Source organism: Manis javanica, chromosome 5 (assembly GCF_040802235.1).
Source record: "Manis javanica isolate MJ-LG chromosome 5, MJ_LKY, whole genome shotgun sequence".
In the NCBI taxonomy this organism is placed as follows: Eukaryota; Metazoa; Chordata; class Mammalia; order Pholidota; family Manidae; genus Manis; species Manis javanica.
In genome coordinates this window covers 135,584,428-135,610,770 of record NC_133160.1, presented here as the reverse complement: position 1 = coordinate 135,610,770, position 26,343 = coordinate 135,584,428, and the positions used below count along the sequence as shown (strand labels likewise).

The 26,343-nt window shown below is 36.7% G+C and overlaps 1 protein-coding gene across 3 annotated transcripts in view; it reads right to left on the bottom strand.

Moving 5' to 3' along the window:
* COX7B2 (cytochrome c oxidase subunit 7B2) overlaps positions 1-21,203 on the bottom strand; it is a 139,516-nt gene extending 118,313 nt beyond the window's left edge. For all 3 annotated transcript variants that reach the window (XM_073236296.1, XM_073236297.1, XM_036998790.2), the window contains exon 1: positions 21,075-21,203. The gene's annotated coding sequence lies outside the window, so the exon portion shown is untranslated. The remainder of the gene's footprint in view (positions 1-21,074) is intronic.
* Between the last annotated feature and the right edge of the window lie 5,140 nt (positions 21,204-26,343).

Genomic DNA, 26,343 nt, shown 5'->3' with positions numbered 1-26,343 from the left:
CACCTTTTCTTCCAGAAGTCAAGGACTCCAACTTGATAACTCCAGAAGCCTGAGACTTAGTGACTTTGATATTAATTTCAGGGACTACTGATACTACTGTTATAGATTAGAGCATAGATTAAAAAGAAAAGCATTATCACATGTATTATTTATGAGACTTCACTGATATTTTTTATTATGTTAGCAGGACAAGTCTATCAGGAATGTCATGTGAATTAACATAGGTAGACAGTATAAATAGACATCTTTTAAATCACTGTCATGTATCTTCATTTCTATTATCCATGATGCAATTTATGATACATCTTACGAGAAGGGCTTACCAATTTGGCCATGATACAGAAACCGCAGCCCACAGGACATGAGTTACTTGCGTACAAGTTTGTGAAGTTGCCATCAATTTACTTGGAAGGCAGAGTTCAGTGCACTTGAAGAGGTGATTTACTTAATGATGCCTGACTTTTTTACCCCAAACTTCGGTCTTCTTCTGATAGAGCCTGGATAGGAGTACTGCCTTTTTGAAAAAGCCCACCCACCATCTCAGAGAGACCTAGGTTTCATCTTACTTAGGCTACAGGCTTTCTCTGGAAGACATGTCAGCAAGCCAAAAGCCCACCTTTTCCCTGATCCATCCCCTCAAAAGCCCACCAAAAAATCTGGCCATAAAAAGCCTCTTAGCCTGTAAGAGATACCTTCTTTGTTCTGCTCACCAAAATAGAGGGGTCCCTCTCAGACTTAGCAATAAACCTGCTTGGACTGTTGAGTCCATGTCCCTTCTTTTCCTTTTATTCTTCCCCACATCAATTTCCATTACTAGAAAAATGACTTATTAGAAGGTGAGAAAATCAAAGTAGCCCCATATCTTTGGAAAATACAACTAGATAGGTCATTGTATCCCCAGACCAATAGCTATTTGGTAAGGGTTTTTGTTATTGTTATGAAAATAATTTTTTATGAACAAATAAGATTGGGAAATTCTCAAATTTATTTTTCTGAATTTTTTTGTATTTGTCACTTTTAATACATAATTATAAATACTCATTTTTTACCTAAATTTATATACAAAGTTTTGTATTTTTTTAAAAAGGGTCTCCAAAATTGTGAGCTCCAGGTTGTATCAAACTCTTATCTCCCTGAGGCAAATATTATTCATTAAAATTACACAGCTGGAAAATGATTAAAAGTAGACTTGAAGCTAGGGTTGTTTGGTCTCAAAGAGTTCTTTCTATAGCACCATTACCGCTTTTATCATTTACACCTCAATGTGAATGAATTTCACCTCCTCTTGAGAATAAATAATTTTGGAAGGGAGAGAAAATTGATGAGACATCTAGAGAAGGGAATATTATTAGGCACACAAAGAGAAGGCTAGAGCTACCTAAAAATAAACTATTCATATTTCACAATTTTGCCTAGGCTTGTACCTTGAGCCTCCTGTTATAGGGCTGGTTAAAAAAGAATTATTTAGAGTGTACATGAGTGTAAACTTTTGTCTTTACCCTTGCATTTCTAAAAATTTGACTATGGTTTTGCATCGGCATGCCCAGGAGACTGCCTGATCAGGAAAAAGAAAAATCCACAGTATGCCCATGAAATCTCTCTCTCAGAGGTACCAACCTACTTTTATTTTGGATGCCTTGTATTATTGTGGCAGTTATGCTATTAATGCTAAACACACCCAGTAGCAATTTCATGACTTGCCTACCCAATAAATGCAATAAATAATTAAAGTGAGTAGGCATACTAATAAGTCTACAGAATCACTCTCTAGAAAAATTATACCAGTAATGTTAAAAAGATACAACAGGCAGACAGGCAAGCCAATCACACTTGAGATTTGAACCTTTCTTTTTTTGGAAGATACAGAAATGTTGTGCTATTAAAGCTAGTGGGAAAACCTTTCACTGAGGACTATTTTCCTGGTTCATTTTGGAACATGCAAGCACTAACAACAACAAAAAAAAAACTAGGCAAGGCGGGGCCAAGATGTTGGCGTGAGTAGAGCAGCAGAAATCTCCTCCCAAAACCACATATATTTATGAAAATATAACAAAGATAACTCTTCCTAGAATAGAGACCAGAGGAAACAGGACAACATCCAGACCACGTCCACACCTGCAAGAACCCAGCGCCTTGCAAAGGGGGTAAGATATAAGCCCCAGCCCGGCAGGATGCGAGCACCCCTCCCCCCAGCTCCCGGCGGGAGGAGAGGAGTCTGAACAGAGAGGGAGCCCAGGACTGCTGAACACCCACTCCCCAGCCATCCGCACCAGAGCGCAGGCACAGTGCATGCGTGGGGTCCTGAATACTAGGGAAACAGGGCAGCAAGACCAGTGAGCGGGTCCTTGAGGCCGGTGCCTGAGGACAAAGAAAAGCGAGTGGCTTTTTTTAAAATTATTTATTTAATTTCTTTTTGTTTTTGTTTTGTTTTTGTTTTTGTTTTGTTTTGGCGAGTGCTTTTTGGAAGTCTTAAAGAGACAGGGTGGGACATGTAGTCCAGAGGCAGGGAACCTGGGGATCTCTGGGCCCTCTAACACACTGGGCAGCAGGGGGCACAGAGGCCCCTTACAGAAATAAATAGCCTCCCAGCCACTCCCCCTCCAACAGGGCTCCACCATTTTGGAGCAGCAGCCCTAGCCAGGCCACGCACACGGCAACAGTGGAGATAAACCCAATAGCAGCTGGGCAGGAAGCAGAAGCCCTGTCTGCGCACAGCTGCCCAGCACAAGCCACTAGAGGTCGCTGTTCTCCCAGGAGAGGAAGGCCACAAACCAACAAGAAGGGAAGTTCTTCCAGCCGTCACTCGTCCCAGCTCTGCAAACTATTTCTATCACCATGAAAAGGCAAAATTACAGGCAAACCAAGATCACAGAGATAACACCAGAGAAGGAGACAGACCTAACCAGTCTTACTGAAAAAGAATTCAAAATAAAAATCATAAACATGCTGACGGAGATGCAGAGAAATATGCAAGAGCTAAGGGATGAAGTCCGGAGGGAGATCACAGATGTCAGGAAGGAGATTACAGAAGTGAAACAAACTCTGGAAGGATTTATAAGCAGAATGGATAAGATGCAAGAGGCCATTGAAGGAATAGAAGCCAGAAAACAGTAACACATAGAAGTTGACATAGAGAGAGATAAAAAGATCTCCAGGAAAGAAACAATATTAAGAGAACTATGTGACCAATCCAAAAGGAACAATATCCATATAATAGGGGTACCAGAAGAAGAAGAGAGAGAAAAAGGGATAGAAAGTGTCTTTGAAGAAATAATTGCTGAAAACTTCCCCAAACTGGGGGAGGAAATAATCGAACAGACCACGGAAATACACAGAACTCCCAACAGAAAGGACCCAAGGAGGACAACACCGAGACACATAATAATTAAAATGGCAAAGATCAAGGACAAGGAAAGAGTTTTAAAAGCAGCTAGAGAGAACAAGGTCACCTATAAAGGAAAACCCATCAGGCTATCATCAGACTGCTCGACAGAAATCTTACAGGCCAGAAGAGAATGGCATGATATATTTAATGCAATGAAACAGAAGGGCCTTGAACCAAGGAAACTGTATCCAGCACGATTATCATTTAAATATGATGGTGGGATTAAACAATTCCCAGACATGCAAAAGCTGAGGGAATTTGCCTCCCACAAACCACCTGTACAGGGCATCTTACAGGGATTGCTCTAGATGGGAACACTCCTAAAAAGAGCATGGAACAAAACACCCAACATATGAAGAATGGAGGAGGAGGAATAAGAAGGGAGAGAAGAAAAGAATCTCCACACAGTGTATATAACAGCTAAATAAGTGAGCTAGGTTAGGCAGTAAGATACTAAAGAGGCTAACCTTGAACCTTTGGTAACCACAAATTTAAAGCCTGCAATGGCAATAAGTACATCTCTTTCAATAGTCACCCTAAATGTAAATGGACTGAATGCACCAATCAAAAGACACAGAGTAATAGAATGGATAAAAAAGCAAGACCCATCTATATGCTGCTTACAAGAAAATCACCTCAAACCCAAAGACATGCACAGACTAAAAGTCAAGGGATGGAAAAACATATTTCAGGCAAACAATGGAGAGAAGAAAGCAGGGATTGCAGTACTAATATCACACAAAATAGACCTCAAAACAAAGAAAGTAACAAGAGTTAAAGAAGGACACAACATAATGATAAAGGGCTCAGTCCAACATGAGGATACAACCATTCTAAATATATATGGACCCAATACAGGAGCACCAGCATATGTGAAACAAATACTAACAGAACTAAACAGGGAAATAGACTATAATGCATTCATTTTAGGAGACTTCAACACATCACTCACCCCAAAGGACAGATCCACTGAGCAGAAAATAAGTAAGGACACGGAGGCACTGAACAACACAGTAGAAAAGATGGACCTAATAGACATTTATAGAACTCTACATCCAAAAGCAACAGGACATACATTCTTCTCAAGTGCACATGGAACATTCTCCAGAATAAACCACATGCTAGCCCACAAAAAGAGCATCAGTAAATTCCAAAATATTGAAATTCTACCAACCAACTTTTCAGACCACAAAGGTATAAAAGTAGACATAAATTCTACAAAGAAAACAAAAAGGCTCACAAACACATGGAGGCTTAGCAACATGCTCCTAAATAATCAATGGATCAACGAACAAATTAAAATAGAGATCAAGGAATATATGGAAACAAATGACAACAACAACACAAAGCCCCAACCTCTGTGGGACACAGCGAAAGCAGTCTTAAGAGGAAAGTATATAGCAATCCAGGCACACTCTAAGAAGGAAGAAAAATCCCAAATGAATAGTCTAACATCACAATTATCAAAACTGGAAAAAGAAGAACAAATGAGGCCTAAAATCAGCAGAAGGAGGGACATAATAAAGATCAGAGAAGAAATAAACAAAATTGAGAAGAATAAAAGAATAGCAAAAATCAATGAAACCAAGAGCTGGTTCTTTGAGAAAATAAACAAAATAGATAAGCCTCTAGCCAAACTTATTAAGAGAAAAAGAGAATCAACACAAATCAACAGAATCAGAAATGAGAATGGAAAAATCACAACAGACTCCACAGAAATACAAAGAATTATTAAAGACTACTATGAAAACCTATATGCCAACAAGCTGGAAAACCTAGAAGAAATGGACAACTTCCTAGAAAAATACAACCTCCCAAGACTGACCAAGGAAGAAACACAAAAGTTAAACAAACCAATTAAGAGCAAAGAAATTGAAATGGTAATCAAAAAACTACCCAAGAACAAAAACCCGGGGCCGGACGGATTTACCTCGGAATTTTATCAGACACACAGAAAAGACATAATACCCATTCTCCTTAAAGTGTTCCACAAAATAGAAGAAGAGGGAATACTCCCAAACTCATTCTATGAAGCCAACATCACCCTAATACCAAAACCAGGCAAAGACGCCACCAAAAAAGAAAATTACAGACCAATATCCCTGATGAACGTAGATGCAAAAATACTCAATAAAATATTAGCAAACAGAATTCAACAGTATATCAAAAGGATCAAACACCATGACCAAGTGGGATTCATCCAAGGGATGCAAGGATGGTACAACATTCGAAAATCCATCAACATCATCCACCACATCAACAAAAAGAAAGACAAAAACCACGTGATCATCTCCATAGATGCTGAAAAAGCCTGTGACAAAATTCAACATCCATTCATGATAAAAACTCTCAGCAAAATGGGAATAGAGGGCAAGTACCTCAACATAATAAAGGCCATATATGGTAAACCCACAGCCAACATTATACTGAACAGTGAGAAGCTGAAAGCTTTTCATCTGAGATCGGGAATAAGACAGGGATGCCCACATCCCCACTGTTATTTAACATAGTACTGGAGGTCTTAGCCACAGCAATCAGACAAAACAAATAAATACAAGGAATCCAGATTGGTAAAGAATAAGTTAAATTGTCACTATTTGCAGATGACATGATATTGTACATAAAAAACCCTGAAGACTCCACTCCAAAACTACCAGAACTGATATCGGAATACAGCAAAGTTGTAGGATACAAAATTAACACACAGAAATCTGTGGCTTTCCTATATACTAACAATGAACCAATAGAAAGAGAAATCAGGAAAACAATTCCATTCACAATTGCATCAAAAAGAATAAAATACCTAGGAATAAACCTAACCAAGGAAGTGAAAGACCTATACCCTGAAAACTACAAGCCACTCTTAAGAGAAATTAAAGGGGACACTAACAAATGGAAACTCATCCCATGCTCACGGCTAGGAAGAATTAACATCATCAAAATGGCTATCCTGCCCAAAGCAATATACAGATTTGATGCAATCCCTATCAAATTACCAGCAACATTCTTCAATGAACTGGAACAAATAACTCAAAAACTCATATGGAAACACCAAAGACCCCGAACAGCCAAAGCAATCCTGAGAAAGAAGAATAAAGTAGGGGGGATCTCACTCCCCATCTTCAAGCTCTCCTACAAAGCCATAGTAATCAAGACAATTTGGTACTGGCACAGGAACAGAGCCACAGACCAGTGGAACAGATTAGAGACTCCAGACATTAACCCAAACATATATGGTCAATTAATATTTGATAAAGGAGCCATGGACATACAATGGCAAAATGAGTCTCTTCAACAGATGGTGCTGGCAAAACTGGACAGCTACATGTAGGAGAATTAAACTGGACCATTGTCTAACCCCATACACAAAAGTAAATTCAAAATGGATCAAAAACCTGAATGTAAGTCATGATACCATTAAACTCTTGGAAAAAAAACATAGGCAAAAGCCTCTTAGACATAAACATGAGTGACCTCTTCTTGAACGTATCTCCCTGGGCAAGGAAAACAACAGCAAAAATGAACAAGTGGGACTATATTAAGCTGAAAAGACACCATCAATAGAACAAAAAGGTACCCTACAGTATGGGAGAGTATATTTGTAAATGTAAGTTCTGATAAAGGCTTGATGTCCAAAATATATAAAGAACTCACCCACCTCAACAAACAAAAAACAAATAATCCAATTAAAAAATGGTCAGAGGAACTGAACAGACAGTTCTCCAAAAAAGTAATACAGATGGCCAACAGACACATGAAAAGATGCCCCACATCGCTAATTATAAGATAAATGCAAATTAAAACCACAAGGAGGTATCACCTCACACCAGTAAGGATGGCTACCATCCAAAAGACAAGCAACAAATGTTGGAGAGGCTGTGGAGAAAGGGGAACTCTCCTACACTGCTGGTGGGAATGTAAATTAGTTCAACCATTGTGGAAAGCAGTATGGAGGTTCCTCAAAATGCTCAAAATAGACTTACCATTTGACCAAGGAATTCCACTCCTAGGAATTTACCCTAAGAACACAGCACTCAAGTTTGAAAAAGACAGATGCACCCCTATGTTTATTGCAGCACTATTTACAATAGCCAAGAATTAGAAGCAACCTAAGTGTCCATCAGTAGATGAATGGATAAAGAAGATGTGGTACATATACACAATGGAATATTACTCAGCCATAAGAAGAAAACAAATCCTACCATTTGCAACAACATGGATGGAGCTAGAGGGTATTATGCTCAGTGAAATAAGCCAAGCGGAGAAAGAGAAATACCAAATGATTTCACTCATCTGTGGAGTATAAGAACAAAGGAAAAACTGAAGGAACAAAACAGCAGCAGAATCACAGAACCCAAGAATGGACTAACAGGTACCAAAGGGAAAGGGACTGGGAGGATGGGTAGGTAGGGAGGGATAAGGGGGGGGAGAAGAAAGGGGGTATTATGATTAGCATGCATAATGGGGGGGGAGAAAGGGGAGGGCTGTACAACACAGAGAAGACAAGTAGTGATTCTACAACATTTTGCTATGCTGATGGACAGTGACTGTAAAGGGGTTTGTGGGGGGGACCTGGTATAGGGGAGAGCCTAGTAAACATAATATTCTTCATGTAATTGTAGTTAATGATAACAAAAAAAAAAAGAAAGAAAGAAAAGGGGGATTACTCCCTGATAGGATAAAACTAACTGTAAATCAACGATTAATGCATGCTTTAAATATCCTTAATTTTGATCATTTAAAGGGTGTCAGATGATCAGCTATGGAAATACATTTTTCTGATATTCCTTTCTCTTAAAAAAAAAAAAAGCAGTTTCTGTGTGGTGATCTCCAAAAAGTTCTTCACAATGATATAAAGGGCATATCTAAGCTGGCCTGTGTATACAGTAAAACAACAAATTTAACTGGATCTATACTGTCGGAACTCAACCAAGAATTAGGAGAAGTACAAGTTGCAGCGCTCCAAAATCTTGCAACTACAGACTATCTACTGTTAAAAGAACATATGGGATGTGAACAGTTCCCAGGAATGTGTTGTTTTAATTTGTCTGATTTTTCTCAAACTATTGAAATTCAGTTAGACAATATCCATCATATCATTGATAAGTTTTCACAAATGCCTAGGGTGCCTAACTGGTTTTCTTGGTTTCACTGGAGATGGCTGGTAATTGTAGGTCTGCTTTGGTTATGTAGCGGTATTACTATTATGTTAATGTGTGTGCACAATTTAATTAGTAGTTTAAAACCTATACACGCTTATGTTACTCTACAAGAAGATATGTCAAAGAAATAATCAATCTTCCCATGTTTTCTTCCGTCTGCTACTTCTATAGCTTTTCTTCTTCCTTCCTAATTACAATCCTTAAGTGGAATTCATGCCTCATAACGAAATTACCGAGTATCATAATTCTTCCAAGTGGTAAAGATGCCTCAAGACAAATGCTGGGCATAAAAGCCACAGGGCATAAATCTGCAAAGAAGTAAAAAGCTAACCTTTTCAAACAATATTGCTTCTCTCTCACTTACCAACTTTACATTTCCCTGTATGGCCCCGGAAGATGACTGGTTAGCCAGAGACAGGTAAGATTCCTCAAGGGAGGAACAACCTAAGACAGGCACAGTCGCAGGGGGGCCATCAGGTGAGAAATTGGGGACCAACAGAGGTGAGGCTTAGAACCTCACCCCCCTGTTTTGAGAGAAATCTTCTGCATCTGTGGATGTTTTGTTGCCCTTGTCTAGCTTGGATTAATACTTAGTCTGTAGGCACCAACCTGATCATCTACATTTGCCCTCTTACAGCACTAAACTATGTTTTCTACTTACCACTTCAGCATTTTATTAAAAATAATAATAATGATAATAATAATAAGGGAGAAATGTGGGATTCACATACAAATCAAGTATAAAAATCAAAAGAATATTCATATTTGACCTGATTGCTTATAGTTCATAATGCGTGATCAAAACCGAAAGTTTCTGTGATGACTGCCCTTGCACTGTTCACCATGTAAGAACTCGTTCGTTATGCTTCAGAAGTTTGGAGACTGTTGAGAATTAGGCTTGGGGTTGATTAATGATTGTGCATTGAGTCCCCTATACAGAATTTTATTGTTGTTAACAACCATCTGATCAATAAATATGAGAGATGCCCTCTCAAAAGAAAAAAAAAAAACACTAAAAGCACAAGGTTCCATAACAGAAGTAAATCTCCACACACCTAATACACAGTTTGGGGCAAATGAACATTGTATTTTTTTCTGCCAATAGCAAGCAACAGGCGCCTTTTGCTTTTATTAATTCAGTTCAGCTGATACAAGCAGACTGAACTGAAGAGAAGGAGAATGCATTTTATCATTTGTAGCCAAATTTCAATTTTCTCTTTCAAGTGTAGTTGAATGCATTTTCTTTGCAACCCAAAGATGGAAGATCTTTATTACTGTTGCAATAATTATTTCTGCCTTTGTGTGAAGAAGAGACGGAAAATAGTCTCTCTTGATGATGTGTCAACTTGTGAACTTACAAAACAAGATATATTCTTGGAGGTAGGAAAATTAAATTAAGGTGAAATGGTAGACCCATTAAAGTGACAATTGAAGGCTTATTTTGTAGGCCATGGCTGGCCTCCCAATTGTCCTTTGTCCTTAGCCTCACCTCAGGGGCACAGACGACAGAAATCAGAAAGAAACAGGGTCAAGATAGGGGCAACTGTCTGGAAACATAGGTCACTCAGGCTGTGGGTCCTGTCATGAACTGTTAGCTCTTTTATAAAATCAAGGTTTCAACTCCCTTCTCCCCTGCCTTCCCCTACCACCACTCTTGTTTCAGGTCTTTAGACAGAAAGGGAGTTATTATGACTCCAAATTTCTTTTCTATTTTATCTATGTAAAAAGATCAATCCAACACCAGGATTCTTTCTCTATATAACAGAATGCTAAGTATTTGCCCTCTTTGAGTGTTAGGATAAGTTGTATTTCCATGTCACCTTTACTTTAGCCCCAATCAATGGACAAATATTTGGGCTTCTGCTAAGAAACAGAGTAGCAATTTGCTTCCAGGAGCACCAGAAGACACTAATTTAGGAGCCAGCCCATTACTTGCTCCCTTCTCAAGTATTCTGTTTTCTCAGGCACACCTCAGGACAACCCCCATGGCTGCGAACTCAGCCCTGTTCTCCCATCACTACCCACTCTCCAAACCTCCTCCCTCTCCACTGCTCAAATTAAATAGCTCATACACAAGTATCTGACAGATCTTTCTGCAATAATGGGCAACAGTGATTTACTGTGAAAATTTATGTGGATATGAGTTCAGGCCTCCCCTTTCACACGCCACCTCACCCTGGGTTAATACTTTAAACCATAAGATTAATGGGGATTTCTCAAATCTCATTTTCTTTTACCTCACATCAAAATTTGATATAGCAAACCACATGTAGTATAAGTCTGACAGTTGGGTTTCCTTTTTCGTAATGCAAGTGCTTGACTTAAACTTGGATTGCCTGGTATCTTAAGTAAACAGTGCCAGCCACAGAACTAGACAAAGAGCAAGGCCAGGCTCCTTTGTTTTCAAGATCTTGGCTGATTTCCATAACCGTTCCTATGGGCTGCTTCTTTTTCCTCTCCCCTTGCTTTAATTCCCAGTCTTACATTTTAAATTCACCAGGAAAGAGTACACTCATGAAACCTCAGGCCCCCACCTTCAAACCCAATGAAAGTAGAACCCCATGCCCATTGTCTCTCTCCCTGCATCTTCCCTGTGCAGCCCTACAGGCATCATATAATTTCCAAGGCCTACATTTTTTTTTTCCAAATTTCCTGACGGTTATTGCAGATGACATCCTGCAATCATAGTAACAACTACAAGGGTTAGGCCATCCAAGACATTGGTTATCAACAGACTGAGACCAGACATTAACTTTACATCACTATTTCTTCAGCTTCCCTGATTATACCAGCTGTGTTCTCTGACCTTCACCTCTGTGTTTCTCCTCTTAACCCTCTATGAACTATTCCTGTAAAAATCTACCCTTTGCCCTTATAATTCAGAAGGCTTCTCACATGACTGCTATCACCTTTAGGTTGGTGAATTCTAAACCTTTATTTCTTACCTAGTATTCCAGTAACATATGTTCAATGTCTATATATGGATTCTTCTCCTGGATATAGTCATTGGCCAACACCCAAATATCCATGCAGATTAATTTGTCACTTTCTCTTCCAAATTTATATTCTTTTCTCCAAATCCTGATGTTACCTCTGAATTACCTCTTTCTTTCCATTCATAAATTAAGTCTAGAAGAACTGTTGATTCTTGTTTTGAATCTCCATTCCAAAAGCCAAAATTGTTATATGTTCTCATAATTCATTATTTAGATTATTCCAGTATTCTTCTAATTGGTCTCTGGACTCAAGTCTCTCTGCATTCAATTAGCCAATGACCAATTTTCCTAAAATTATTTGTTTTTCATTCTTTCACTTTCCTGCTTAAAACTGTATTGATCCAATATTGTCCATAGCATCTATCTTAAATGCTTTGGTCTAAGCTGATAGGTTTATTGCTGACAGCATATCTCCTTCTGTTCCCTAATCATAGTAGTAATCAAGAAATCACAGTGTCTGTAAAATTACTATGCTGTAAAATCATGAGGGAAGGGGATGGTCATCACTTCTTGTTTATCACTGTATTTCACTAGGAGAAAACAGTTAATGTATGTTCAAGAAATGGCTTTAGTTCCTATTAGTTTTCATACTTGATATGTTGTCTTCATTCTTTACATCCTATAAAAGCAAGGCCCATGTATTTTATCTTCCACTATGGATTATCACTAGTCCTGGCAGTGACTATGGAAGATCACTGGTATTGATCGTCTCCTTTTTCAACTAGTATAGCTTTACAATATCCTATACTATGTTTCATCTGAAGTAGCTTTGTCTTTCCAGCTAGATATTATGGTAGCCTATCTGAAAACTGTCAAGAGTTCTAGGCAGGTAATAAAAATAATCCAAATCCTTATAACTAGAATCTAAGAGCTAAGAAAGGAAGTCAGTAAGAGATTATGACCCAACTATTGGGTTAAGCTACCTTAGTAGAGAATAAAGTCTCAACACCTTAATAGGCATACAATATACAATCCATTTTACAATGCTCTGGAGTGACAGTAAACCTAAATGCACTTCAAAGAGACACACAAATGTGTATGAGTGCTATGTGTGTGTGGGTATGAAAGATATGTGTACGTATATGTATGTGTGAGGGGGTAGTCTTTTGTCAATGAAGGAAAGTGAGTTGTAAGCTAAATAGTGGCCTTCCATGAAAAAAATGTAGACTCTTCTGTATAGATTTCAAGGCTCATGACAGACACCATGCAATCTAGATTTCAGCCACAAATTCATTTCACACATGAAGTAAATGAATTTAAAAATAGTTTCATTTTAATGATTCTGCAACATGGATATAAGTATTTTTAAGACTGTAAAATAATTAACATAACTCTTAAAATAACCATCATTGTGGAGTATTTCCATGCACTCGGTATAACATTGACATCTTCATCCAGAGGAAATGACAAAAAAACATGCAATGAATATGCAGAGAAATAAAACATTCCTGGATTTCTCACTGTTCATACAAAAAATCCAAGCCTCCTGCAACATGGAAACAAATTCACTATAAAGTTTGAGAATCTTTTCTTTCATTTCTCCTACATTTTCATATACAACAGGATTAAATCTGTAGTCATTTGTTTCCCTAAGGCTAGTGCTAACTGCTCTGATCCTAAAGAATAATAAAATGTATCTTTCCCAAAGCCAAAAGGTTACAACCAGGGATAGGTACCTTAGGTACTAAGGTCAAAGTACTCAGGAGACTATTCCTAGGTATTTATATTTCAAGGAGTGAGACCCAAGACTTAAGAGATAACTATAAATCAGACTTATGGGGAAATTTTATTTATATACAGAAATGTTATAGTGAGGAATGCCCATCACATTTCCATAAAGACTCTTACAGAAACAGAGGAAGACAGCTGCCTCCTTACCCCATAATAAGAAGAGAAAAATTGTTTTTTTCATGTTCCTCGCCTATGGACAGTTTGGCACTTGAGTAGAATAACTGACTTGGCTTTCATTGTATCACCACAAACAGAAGGACAGGGTATGGTTATGCTTCCATTAAGAAAAATATGTCCCTATACAAAGTACCTCATATGCACATTCAGAGTAAAATGCATAAAGATGATGATTAAAAATGCAAAACCCAACATGATGTGAACTTCACAGTCTCGGCAGTTCTGAGAACTCAGGTACACAATACATAACTTACTTTATTTCAACATCTCATTATAATTTCTGCCTCTGATATCTTAGCCTATACAAAACTTCAATATTGGGTTTTAAATTGAGACTTTCCTGTGATTTCTCACTCTGGTTCCAGAAAAAGTATATGCAACATTGATGTATCGAAGGTGGTGTGCATATGATCCTTGTTCATTTTTCTACAGATATATTTTGGTGTTAAAAATTCTCATATATTCCTGCCACACAAGTATTTTACATCCCATGTGGCTTTTCAACTATTTCCTTTATTATTAAAGTATCATTGATATACAATCTTACAATTATTTCAAATACACAAAACAGTGGTTCAACATTCAACCATATTATCAAGTCATCACCCCCTTCATTATAGTCACTATCAGTGTAGTAAGATATTATAGACTCATTAATTGTATTCTCCATGCTCTACTACAGACCCTGTCACCAACCTATATTGTGATTGTAAATTATAGTGTCCCTTAATCCCCTTCTCCCTCCCCAACCCCTCCCCTTTGGTAACCATTAGTCCCTTCTCAGTGTCTATCAGTCTACTGCTATTTTGTTCCTCTGTTTTGCTTTATTTCTATACCCCACAAATGAGTGAAATCATTTGGTACTTGTCTTTCTCCACCTGGATTATTTCACTGAGCATAATACCCTCTAGCTCCATCCATGTTGTTGCAAATGGTAGGAATTTTTTCTTATGGCTGAATAATATTCCATTGTATATATGTACCACTTCTTCATCCATTCATCTACTGATAGACACTTAGGTTGCTTCCATATCTTAGCTGTTGTAAATAGTGCTGTGATAAACATAGGGGTACATATGTCTTTTCGAATCAGGGATCTTGTTTTGTTCAGGTAAATTCCTAGAAGTGGAATTACTGGGTCAAATGATATTTCTATTTTTAGTTTTTTGAGGAACCTCCATATTGCTTTCCACAATTATTTAACCAATTAACCCTGCCACCAATAGTGTAGGAGGGTTCCCATTTCTCCGCATCCTCACCAGAATTTGTTGTTCCTTGTCTTTTGGATAATGGCCATCCTAATTGGTATGAGGTAGTATCTCATTGTGTTTTAATTTGCATTTCCCTGATAATTAGCGATGTGGAGCATCTTTTCATGTGCCTGATGGCCACCAATATTTCTTCTTTGAAGAAGTATCTGTTCAGGTCCTCTGCCCATTTTTTGATCAGGTTATTTGTTTTTTGAGTGTTGAGGCATATGAGTTATTTATATTTTGAATGTTAACCCCTTATCAGAATATATTTATAAATATATTTTCTCTTACTGTAGGATGCCTTTTTGTTCTGCTGATGGTGTCCTTTGTTATACAGAAGCTTTTTAGTTTGATGTAGTTCCATTTGTTCATTTTTGCTTTTGTTTCCTTTGCCCAAGGAGATATGTTCATAAAAAAGCTGTTCATGTTTATATTCAAGAGATTTTTACCTATGTTTTCTTCCAAGAGTTGTATGGTTTTCTGACTTAAATTCTGGTCTTTGACCCATTTTGAGTTTACTTTTGTATACGGAGTTAGACAATAATCCAGTTTCATTCTTTTAGATGTATTTGTTCAGTTTTCCTGACACCAGTTGTTGAAAATGCTGTTCTTTTATCCATTGTATATTCATGGCTCCTCTATCATATATTAACTGACCATATATGTGTGGTTTTATTATCTGGGCTCTTCACTCTATTCCATTGACCTATGGGTCTGTTCTTGTGCCAGTACCAAATTGTTTTATTACTGCCCTCCATATAGGTATTAAACATAGATTGTTATTGTAGCATGGATTAAAAATGGTGATGTCCTGGCTGATTTGAGTCCCACCTCAGTTATGAGGCATAATCAAGCATCTGAAATTTCAGTTGAATCACCTAGATGTCCTTATTATAGGTTTCCCATCTTGATGGAGTTGGAGGTAGAAAAGGTCAATATTGGAACTCCTACTCAAGTTGTGAACAATTAAAAGATACAGAGGAGTTGTTTTTTTGAGAGATGAAAATATTACTTCTGTGTCTAATTAAAGCAGACAGTGAAAAGTACAGTTTATCTATTAATGTGTTTTCTACTACTGAAGCCAAATTAGGCAGACTTTCCCATTTAGGCTCAGCCAGATAGTATGGGGATAGTCTTCCAATCCCTATAAAATGGGAGAATAAAGCAACTTAATGACAGATCTCCCAAGAACACAGAAATAAGGAGCTCCCTGGTTTCTTCTTCTCAATTCAGCAATCAAATAACTTCCTGAACTAGTAAGACAGAAATTAGATTGAGAGGCCAGACATGATATGACGATGGATCTTATATGTAAAAGGCAATATCAGAAGTGGGGAGGAAGTGTTCTACAACTCCTCCCACACACTAATATTCTCAAGCATTCTACTCTCTTAAACCACTGGGTTTAATCTTTAAGCTTCAGCTCAACCAGGGAATGGCTGTCCCCCCAAAAAAGGAATCAGCAACAGGCTTTTCCCTAAGAAAGGAATCAGCAGTCAATCAAGACATGGCTACCCCTACACTTTTATGAATCACCTACCTGACTCATGACTGTGGATCCATTTGGGGCACAATTTTTTTTTTTTTGAGCCCAGAATCCTCCAAAATAGGTCACAAAAACATATTAATCTGTAGTCTTTCTACAGCTAAAGCTGAAATTATATTACCAATTCTATTTCTTATCCCAGATTATGACTAGCATATTATCTAGCATTTCTATCTGATCAAATAGAATTAGATCAAATGACTTAAAATCTAAGAATAAAATTTTAATACTATAGAGATACTTTTTAAAAATAACCTCCTTAAATTATTAAATTCCCAAGGAGAAATTACAGTCCAAAGATTAAATAACCTTGAAGTTCAAATACAAAAAACATTAAGGTTCAAAGCAATTAGAGCCTTTAGTCAAATTCTCATGACATTGTGATGCTAAAATTAGACTATTTAGGTGAAAGTCCAAAACTCACTCTGAAGAATTTCTTCTGCTTTCTCTCAGTCAGAGACATTCTCAATGACTAGAATGGGTATAGTTTCTTCAGAGATTCAGAAATTTTATCATGTCAAAGACAAGTTTTTACGAGATACATTTTAAAGAGCCTAAGGAAGTCATCTGGAAAAAAGGTGAAGTTGAATCTATATCAAACTCCATGATCATTGATAAACTCAAAAGGAATCAAAGACGTACACATAAAAAGAAAAGAAAAATGCAACCATAAAAGTACTAAAAATAAAGGAAAGAAAAATTCCTTTATAAACTTTCAGTGAGAAAATTTCAAACTATGACTCAAAACCCATAAAACAAAATACTGACATATTTTGCTACATTAAAAAAAAATAAATATTTTCAAAAGATAAATGACCCAATTGGGAAAAAAATATTTGAAACTCACATCACAAGCAAAAGGTCCATCTCCTTCATACAAAAAGAGAGCAGACAGATATCAAATGAAAATAAAACAGTAAAAGGTCCCTAGAAAATGGATAAAGAACCTGAGAGCCAGGTCACAGAAAAATAAATTCAAATGGCCCTTAAACAAATAGAAAGATTTTCAATTTATTCATACCTGATTATTCAGTAATAAATACAAATTAAAACAAGACTGAAAATGTTTTTCACCCATCAGGCTGGCTAAGCATTTCACAATACTTTGTTGATGAGGCTATAGCAAAGCAGAACACACTATAAGCAGAATTCAAAACTATAGAGGACCTACAGAATTTTTCAGTACATAAACAATACTACATATACATTTACATTTTGATCCAGAAATTCAACTTCTAAAAATATATACTACATATATACCTGTCAAGAGTGACAAGTTCATAAGTTTACTTTTTACCACACTATTTGGAATTATAAAAGAATGGAAATCACCCAAGTGCCCATTAACTGGAGACTGTTTAAATAAACTCTGATACATTCACTTAATAAAATATTAATATACTATGTAGCTGTAAAAAAAGAATAAGCAGCTCTCTAGATACTGATATGGAAATACTTCCAAAATATGCAGCTCAGTAAAAAAAAAAAAAGTGCAAAACAGGTATAAAGTTTGCTTTCTTTTGTAGAGAAAAGGAAAAATTAAGAACATATATTCATATTTGCATGTATTTGCATTTAAAAAATTACACAGAGGGCATATATAGTATAGGACCTACTAAATAGTTTACCAAACTAGTTGAGCCAGGCTGCCTGGGTTTGTCTCTGCCACCTAACACATTAGTTAACCTCTTTGAGCCTATCTATGGAACTCATAGGAATTCTCACCTCATAGGGTGATACACAAAATAAATGAGTTAACGTTTACAAGTATACAGGGCAGTATTGGGTACTTAAGTATCATATAAGTGTTTGTTAAACAACTAAAAGTAAAACCTGCAGGGGATAGAATAGAAGTAAGATTTGTCAGTGTATGGTTTTCTTACATTACTTTAGGTTTTGAACTTCAGTTTTTGTTTTAGATATATGGCACAATAGTAAGTGAATATATAAACTGAACAAAACTGGCCCTATACTCATGAAATTTAAATACAAGCTATTTCCAGATCCTAGAATAGTCATCCCAAGAAACTGTGTTCTTAGAAATCAGAATTGGATGGATCTAAAGGAAGAAGGGGGATATTCTTGGAAATATGCTTGGTTTCAGATTTATCAGGATGTCTGTCAGTTTGTGTGAGTAGTAAAGATTCCAAAAACTTACATCAATACATTAATTCTATGATTCATTATATTTGGGACCGAATGCATTTAGCATACTGTCGCCTCTCTCAAAGAGTAACATTTGAGACATTGCTACCTTCCAGGAAAGTTTAAATGGTTGCAGTCAGGACCACCAGATTTATCTGAAATATAACATGTTTTAAAAAAACCTCTCATTTTTGTTACCTGCTTTAACCTACACTTTCTGGCACTGTGGTACTGCTGGAAGTGGAGACTCTACCTTGTGAAACCAAGCCTGCTATCTCCAGTAAGCAGATTATTTTCAATCCTATATCACAAGTGGCTCTTTCCAAAACCTCTTGTTATGGAATCCCTGCCTCTTAGAGAGGGTTTCCCTTTTTCCATTTGTTTCATCTGGAAAATCACTCTCAAAGATTTCTGAACTGAAGCTATAATTGATGCTTCTGAAGCCTAAGACCCTAGAGGCCCAGTGAGACCTAGTATATCTTCCATGTGCTTCTTCAAGCACTGTCTTTCATCACTGAATTGTTCAGACTTTGAACAGAGTTTTTTTCTGCTATATATTTTTTCTGCAGTAATGAAATATGCCTCTAGTTTTTATTTCCTTCTACTCTTCTCCTACACCTTTCATAATGTTTTAGTTATTTTTTTTAGCTATTTAATCTACTAAGGAAGTTTTTTGTAACTGCTTACCCTGCTTATTACTTTGGTTTCTTCTACAAAACATATAGGATTATATTGTCATTTGCTGCAAATAAGTATGTGCCTTTCCTTTTTATCTTTTCTAGACATTATTTTTTTTCTAATATATTTCTCTATCTTAAATTCCAGAATCATCTCTACTATCAATGATAAAAATCACTAAATTCTGAGTTTACTCAAAGCAAACTATTGTTTGAACACTTTGCCACTTCCCTGGGATGGATAATACCACACAGGAACATTTTTTCCTATCAAACCAACATTAAGCCCATCCAAGCCAGGATGGACCTAACTCTTCTTTCTGCCTGTCTTCTTTCAATATGCTTCATCTTGCTGAGCACTGTCTTGAGGCCTAATTCTTGGGCATATTCTTCAAGGCATAAACTACACGTCTACACAAACCTACAATGACTATATTACCCTAATGACACTTTGTGTATTCCATAGATCTTCCTACTCTTTCCCAATCTTTAAGGTGCTGTTCTAATGACTTTTATGTCATCCTTTATCATCACCTCTTAATAATGTCCCAACTCTCTTTGAAGAAGTCATTCTATTTGAAATCTTGCCTTTCTCTTTTTTGACTAATTTGGGACCCAGGCCCCTATTTGAATCTAGTAACAACTAAACACCTCGCCCTTTTCCAATATTCTGTTGTACTGCATTTAGACCCCCTTGAATCTCCATTTCTCTCTTATAGATGTCTACTTGAACTTCAAATTCTTATTTTTTATGTCACTGTCATCAGGTTTGTCAACTAATTTCTCAAGTTTTCTCCTAAAAGAGTGTTATTTTCCTCCAGCCTTTTTTTTTGTTCCCATTCTTCCATTGTTCTATATTAACCCTGAAGCATAACTTTTAAACTACTCTAACACCTTAAACTTCTAGGTAAAATCAACTATTAGAACCAGAGCATTCCAAATCCAAGCCTTTTTTACTTGATTTCTTAGCCAGTTTTTGTAATGATTTTATTAAGTTGTTTCTCATCCTCAATTTAATAAGAAGGTATATGCTTTCTTCAGTAAGGGCCTCCATTCTTTTTTTAATTTGATATCCACCAGTCTCCTATGGGTGGAGTAACAGTTCAAATCTCAGCCATCAAAAGTCTGGTTGGACTGTATGGAATTATCAAACTCAGAGCCACTTGAGATCAAGGCCTAGGAACAACTTTTAAACCAATAGACAAATCACATGACTCCTTGATTTGTCCTGCCAACACTGCCTCTCTTGACTCTGAAAAGGAGTCAAAACAATATAAAAAAAGATCAGAATTTGAGCAGACAGTCTATGCTACCAATCTATCCCCGAGACTAAATATTTCCCACATGTACTGCTGGACACAGTATAAACACTTTGAGACCTGAAAAAGACTCTTGTCTAATCAAATCCTTGCTCAGACAGGCCTACTTAGAAAAAAATTATGTATTCAGAGTTCAAGGTGGAATAAGTATTCATCTAGGACCCGTGAAATAAAGATGTCTCAGTACTCTTGGTCAGATTTTGCTTGCAGAGCGCTTCAAAGTTTGCTGCCTTTGCTTTCAGCCCAAAGTATGCTGACTTGCCTCTACAGAAATGGGTGTTTACTTACATGAAAACAGCACTCTCCCACGGACAAATGCCATAAGCCACAGCAGCCCACCACAGTTGAAACTATGTGGTCGGTGCCTAGTCCAGTACTGTCAAAGTTTAACACCTCCCATTCTAGCCCTACCAGTAGTTTGCCAGAAGTTTTAAGCCACAAACATTTTACAACACAGAATTCCCCTTTCTCATTTTCTCTTGTTTCCCACTCTGTGTCCTAAATGCTGGGGTGTGGCGGGCCCGATAGGTACCATCGCTCTTTCCTCCTGAGACAAATGAAAGAAAAAAAGTAAAGCAGTAGGAAAACCAAAATATTTCCTTATAACTGCCCGAGAAGATATTAAAGACTGGCTTATAACGGCGGGCTTAGGCACACCGAACCCAGTACACACACAGACTTACCCAACGACGTTGTAGGCAGATCCAACGGAAGATGGGGCAGCGGCACAGCCGTAAACTCTGCACCCGCCGAACTCCGCACCGTACAAACTCACCAAGCGCAGAGCAAAACCGGCGCTTCCTGTGGGCAGCTTCGGCCTTAAGAGGAACGGAAGGGGCGGGAACACGCGGCTTTCCAAGCAGACCAATCAGAAAACTGATTGCCACTGCCACATGCAGATTTAAAGAGACAAGAGTTTGTGTGGTGTTCTTCCATGTGTCTGTCCTTAGTGAAGGAAACAGCATTAGGATTAAGTGTTCCCACTCACCAGCGCAATGCATAGTTTTGCCTGGAGGGATTCCTTTTCCATGTCACAGCTGTCTCTTGGCAAGCTCACTGGATCTTTCTCTCAGTGACATACATCTTCATCCCACCTGGTCACAAGGAAACTTTGAGATGCTTGTAACTGCAAAGTGAGCTACAGGTTTCTCGTACCTGACCTCTCCTAGGCCTGAGAGGTTGTTAATTATGGTAATGATATAATGTACTCTCCAATTGAAAGTGGAAGAGGGTAGTAAAACAAATAGAGTAAGTTTTTGAGATTTTATACAGATAGACTTATAAAGAGGGCAGTTCAAAATTCATTTTGTAAAGTGAAGTTATTTCTAAAAATTAAAATAACTATATTCAAGCAAGAATTTCTAAAATGTCTTTATATTTATAATTTGAACATTAAAAATAACAGAATGACAATTCTTGTGTTGTCCTATTGGTGTATTTTAATTAGCACTTCCTTCTTAATCATCTGTAATATAGGATGTAGAGAAAATCGAAGTTCCGTGGTGGATTCTCACCTAACCCTGGTTTGCTTGTCCACTGCCCATATGTGATGCTCACAGGTGATTGCTTACACACCTGTTAGCAACGAGCTATTATTGACTCTATATAAAGAGCTCCACCCAGCCCTCAGGGCTGCAAGGTGGTGGGGAGTCCTGGAGGCAGCCATGGGCTCGCTGCATGCAGACTTGCCCTGAGCAGACGGGAGTCTAGCGGTTGACCTGCCACCATAGAATAAAGCTGGATATCAACCATTTTACTCACAATGTTGAGTTGTAATTTTTCGGTATCACCTAATCCAGAATGAATTTGCCTAGGGCTGGAACCCTCAGATGAGATACAGGGGCACTAGTTTTCTGATGAATATGATTTAATAACCTTCTTAAATATGATATTATTGCTTTAACTGTTTTATTAAATTTGCAGTCATCTCAAATATTTATTTCATGGTTGATTATGGGAAATTTTTACACCTTCAATTTACTCTTCACTGTACAATATTTTAAATAAACTCAGAAAAATACTAAACAAAATATCATTTCTAGAAATATATAAATTTTTTAGCCTAAATATTTTCACAAGTACTGTACTTTTTCTCTTATTCAGAGTACCAGTCTCTAGCAAACATTTGTATGACATGAACTTTATAAAAAAAGTTTTCCATTATTCATTATTCTTTTGAAGGTTTTGCCAAACTCAGATGCCATGAATTGGAAAGCCTTTTAAATTTCATTTAATTTCTCTAAGAATATTAATTTCTTCAATTACAATAGGAGCTCCACCAAAAACTCTCCATGTGGATTAGAATATCCAAGGTATAAGTAGAGAATTTCAAAATTAAATTTCATACATCATTTAAAATCCAGTTGAACCTGTTAGGTTATTTTCTGATTTTGTAGGGATAAATTTAAATGTTTTCCTGTGTCACAGCTTTTTTTTCAATAACTGCAATCTGTAAAATCTTCAGAATCTGAATTTTATTAGCACAATGTTTGAATTGTTTGATTAAAATTTTCTAAATGATTTTTAACACACACAACATTCATAGAAAGTTCAGTAACTCTGTAGACCATTTCAATTTGTTAACTGTTTTTAAAGAATGAAATATTTGTAAAATTCGATTTAGGAGCAACAGAGAGAGAAAACATGTGCTATTATGTTGGAATCCTTTTTTTTTTTTTTTGGTACTCAAGTCTAGTTTTATAGCTTGATTCATACAGCCCTACAGCTTGACCATCTGCATGATATTATAAGAGGCTTTGCTTCATGCTCCCTGACAAGTTTTTGTTTTATTTTCTTTTTAAAATGGGTTCCATGCTGTTTGACAGAAATGACACTTTCATTTATTTATATCACATGAACTGCTTATATATATAGACTGTCTGAATTTATGAAACTGCACCTCAAAAGCTAATTAAAAAAATTTCTCATTTCAAATTGCTGCTTAATTGGCTCAAGTGCCAACCCAGTATACTTTTTGCATACATCTCCAGCCCACTCCAGGTCTGGAATCAATTAGCTAGGTGAAGAGATAGTTAAGGGGAGAGAATGATATAATAGCACAAGGATATTGTGTCTTTACTGTCACAATCCCAAAGCTCAGAGTCCTTTATTTAATTGTGCTGCTATTTTTAGCTAAGGTTTAGCAAGAAGGGGCTCTATCCTGTTAATTCTTTTCCCTGGAACCTGAATGACCTCTGATTTTCACACCCTGCCAAGAGAAACATATCCAGTTCTCTCACAGTGTTATAAATGTAAAGATATGTATCTGTTATGGATTTTATTGAAGAATAAATGATTATTCCTCTATATCCTCTCCTCTGGATTGCTGTTTGACTATTAGGTAGTGGTAGTAAATACTACATCAAGTGACACAGGTCAAAGAGAAATACTAGCTTGGGTTATTTTTTCATAGGCTGAAATTCTGTACTGATTGTAAAATTAATTATTCAAAGACCATTTGTTTTGTTTTGCTTTATAAGTATTTCAATGTAGAGAATCTATGGCCAACACAGCTAAATTCCACAGAAGCTTTCAACTGCCAAGAAGTTGTGAAATGCTGTCATTCGTTAAACAGGCCACTGAATAATGTTAATGTATGTGACAGATTAAAGTTGGCTGCAACACTGACACTCTTCCCTTTCAGAGGTAAGTTCTGTGTCCCCTCTCCTTGGATCTGAGAGGATTCTGTGACTACTTTAACCTGTAGAATATGGCACAAATGCCCTATTTGTGCCACTTTCTAAGATGGGCACTAAAATACATGGTGCTTCCACTTCTTATCTTTGGAATGCTTGCTCTGGGAAAAGCTAAGAAAGTCCTGTAAGATGTTTGATTTTTGAGACTTCCAAGCCATGAGAAAGCACAAGATGGTCATATCGAAAGATCAATCCTCAAATAGCCACCACGACTGTAACCCTCTTGGTTCAAACGTCAGGCCTCAGAGGAAAATCATCCCTCTGACTCCACCCTCACTTGCTATTTAACTGCAACTGCGTAAGAGGCACCAAGTGAGAACCACTCAGATGAGCCAAAAGAACAATGGGGAAAATATAATCAATTGTTATTTTAAGCCATCAAATTTTGGAGAAGTTTGTTAGGCAGCAGTAGAAAACTGGGATAACATCCAACATTTATTGAGCACTGAACTATGTGCCAAGACTTTTCAGAACCTATTCACATTCATCAACTCCTTTAAGCATTAAAACCATTCTTGAGATAAATATCCTTACTTGACTGATGAGGAAACTGAACAGCAGTGAGTTTTATAATAAACATAAATTCACACACTATTAGGTGATACATGAATCTAGAGCTCCTGAACCACCACTGTGCTAACCTGTCTCTATGTAGTAGGTGAGGCACTATATTGTCATGTTATGTATCTCAGTTGAAGTCTTCCACTTACAGTGTTGTGTGTATGTTTGCTTGCTTAATAATTTATGCCAACATCTGTTAAACTCATCAAAAATATTTTCAGCTTCATCATATCAGGTGGTAAGATGTATATAAACTATGAAGACACTGTAAAGAAAGACTAAATTTGAAAGTAAAATCACTACCATTACTACAAAAACATATCTATGTCATATACATATGACTCAATTATTTATATAGTACCAGATATGCTGCTTCTCTCAAGAGAAATAAAAAGTGATACTAATTCTTGAATACGAATCACTTGTATATAATCTCCATCCATACCATATTACCAGCATAGATCATGTAGTCTGAAGAGTAACCTTTAAACGTTAAAAATAAAACAAAATATTAGGTCATGCATAGTCTGTTCTTGAAATGTTTATAGCTAGGAGTAGCTAGAAATTCCTAAAGAGAAAAACATGTTAATACAGGGGACACAACAAATCACTTTTTACATTAAAACAGTTCATTTTGCTTAGTATTTCTGCCTTTCCTAGATTTTTATTTCCACAGCTTCCTTTCTATCTTTAAATTATTATTACATAATAAAATAAAAATCAATTTGTATTCTAAGGAAGTTATCTTTTGTCAATCAAGCAGCAGGTAGGAGAAATGGCTAATTTAGTTTTGTATTTATATCCACAAAACCAACAACACTCAGTACAAGTAGTTAGATCAGCAACAGCAATTTGATTGTGTCCACAGCAGTATCATAATAAACATCTATATTTCGATGCAAACAATTCAGAAATTAGAACAGCCAGCTTAAGTACACATCACATTATATTAGCTGAAAAAGATTCTTCTCCTTCTGTCCTTCCCATTGCCTAAATTATTTACTGTGCCCCGACATTAACTTTTAATTGTGTAAGGTTTGAAAATTGATCTAGACATAGTGGATTTGCACTCTGCTTTATAAAGTATTTCATTTCATTCTACTAGAGGCTAACTAAAAACCACGTGGAACTTTCTTTCGAAATACTTCCTTTTGTTTCTAATTTTCTCACTTTCTTACCTCCTTGATACCATATTTTTCTTCCTACTCTCACTATAAGAAGGAGTTTGGTATATGTTAGCAATGCATTAATATAGTATCACTAAAATAAGATTTTAATAGAACAACAATGTTAGGTCAATGCTCTACTTCTGAAAGCAGTGGAACTAACTCTATCCTACAATTACTTACCAAAATAATTTGTATAATCTGAGGAAGTCATGTTTAATAAATCAAAATAGGCTTATTGTCAAAGAACTACAAATTTATTTGAGCACTTGAATGGAAAACCAAAATTCTCAGGTGGTATAAATAGAAGTGAAATTGTCAACCATGATATAAGAGTTGATATGAAGCTGATCCTTTTAATTTTGTATATATATTCTCTTGTCAAAAGGCAGATAAGGAAAAGACAGTCAAGAACAGTGAGGTTATATTTATTAACAAAAATATGCAGTATTACAACTCTGAAATATATACATGTGAATCCCCCTCCAATTGCTATTAAGCATATGTCAGAATTATGATTAATACCTCTA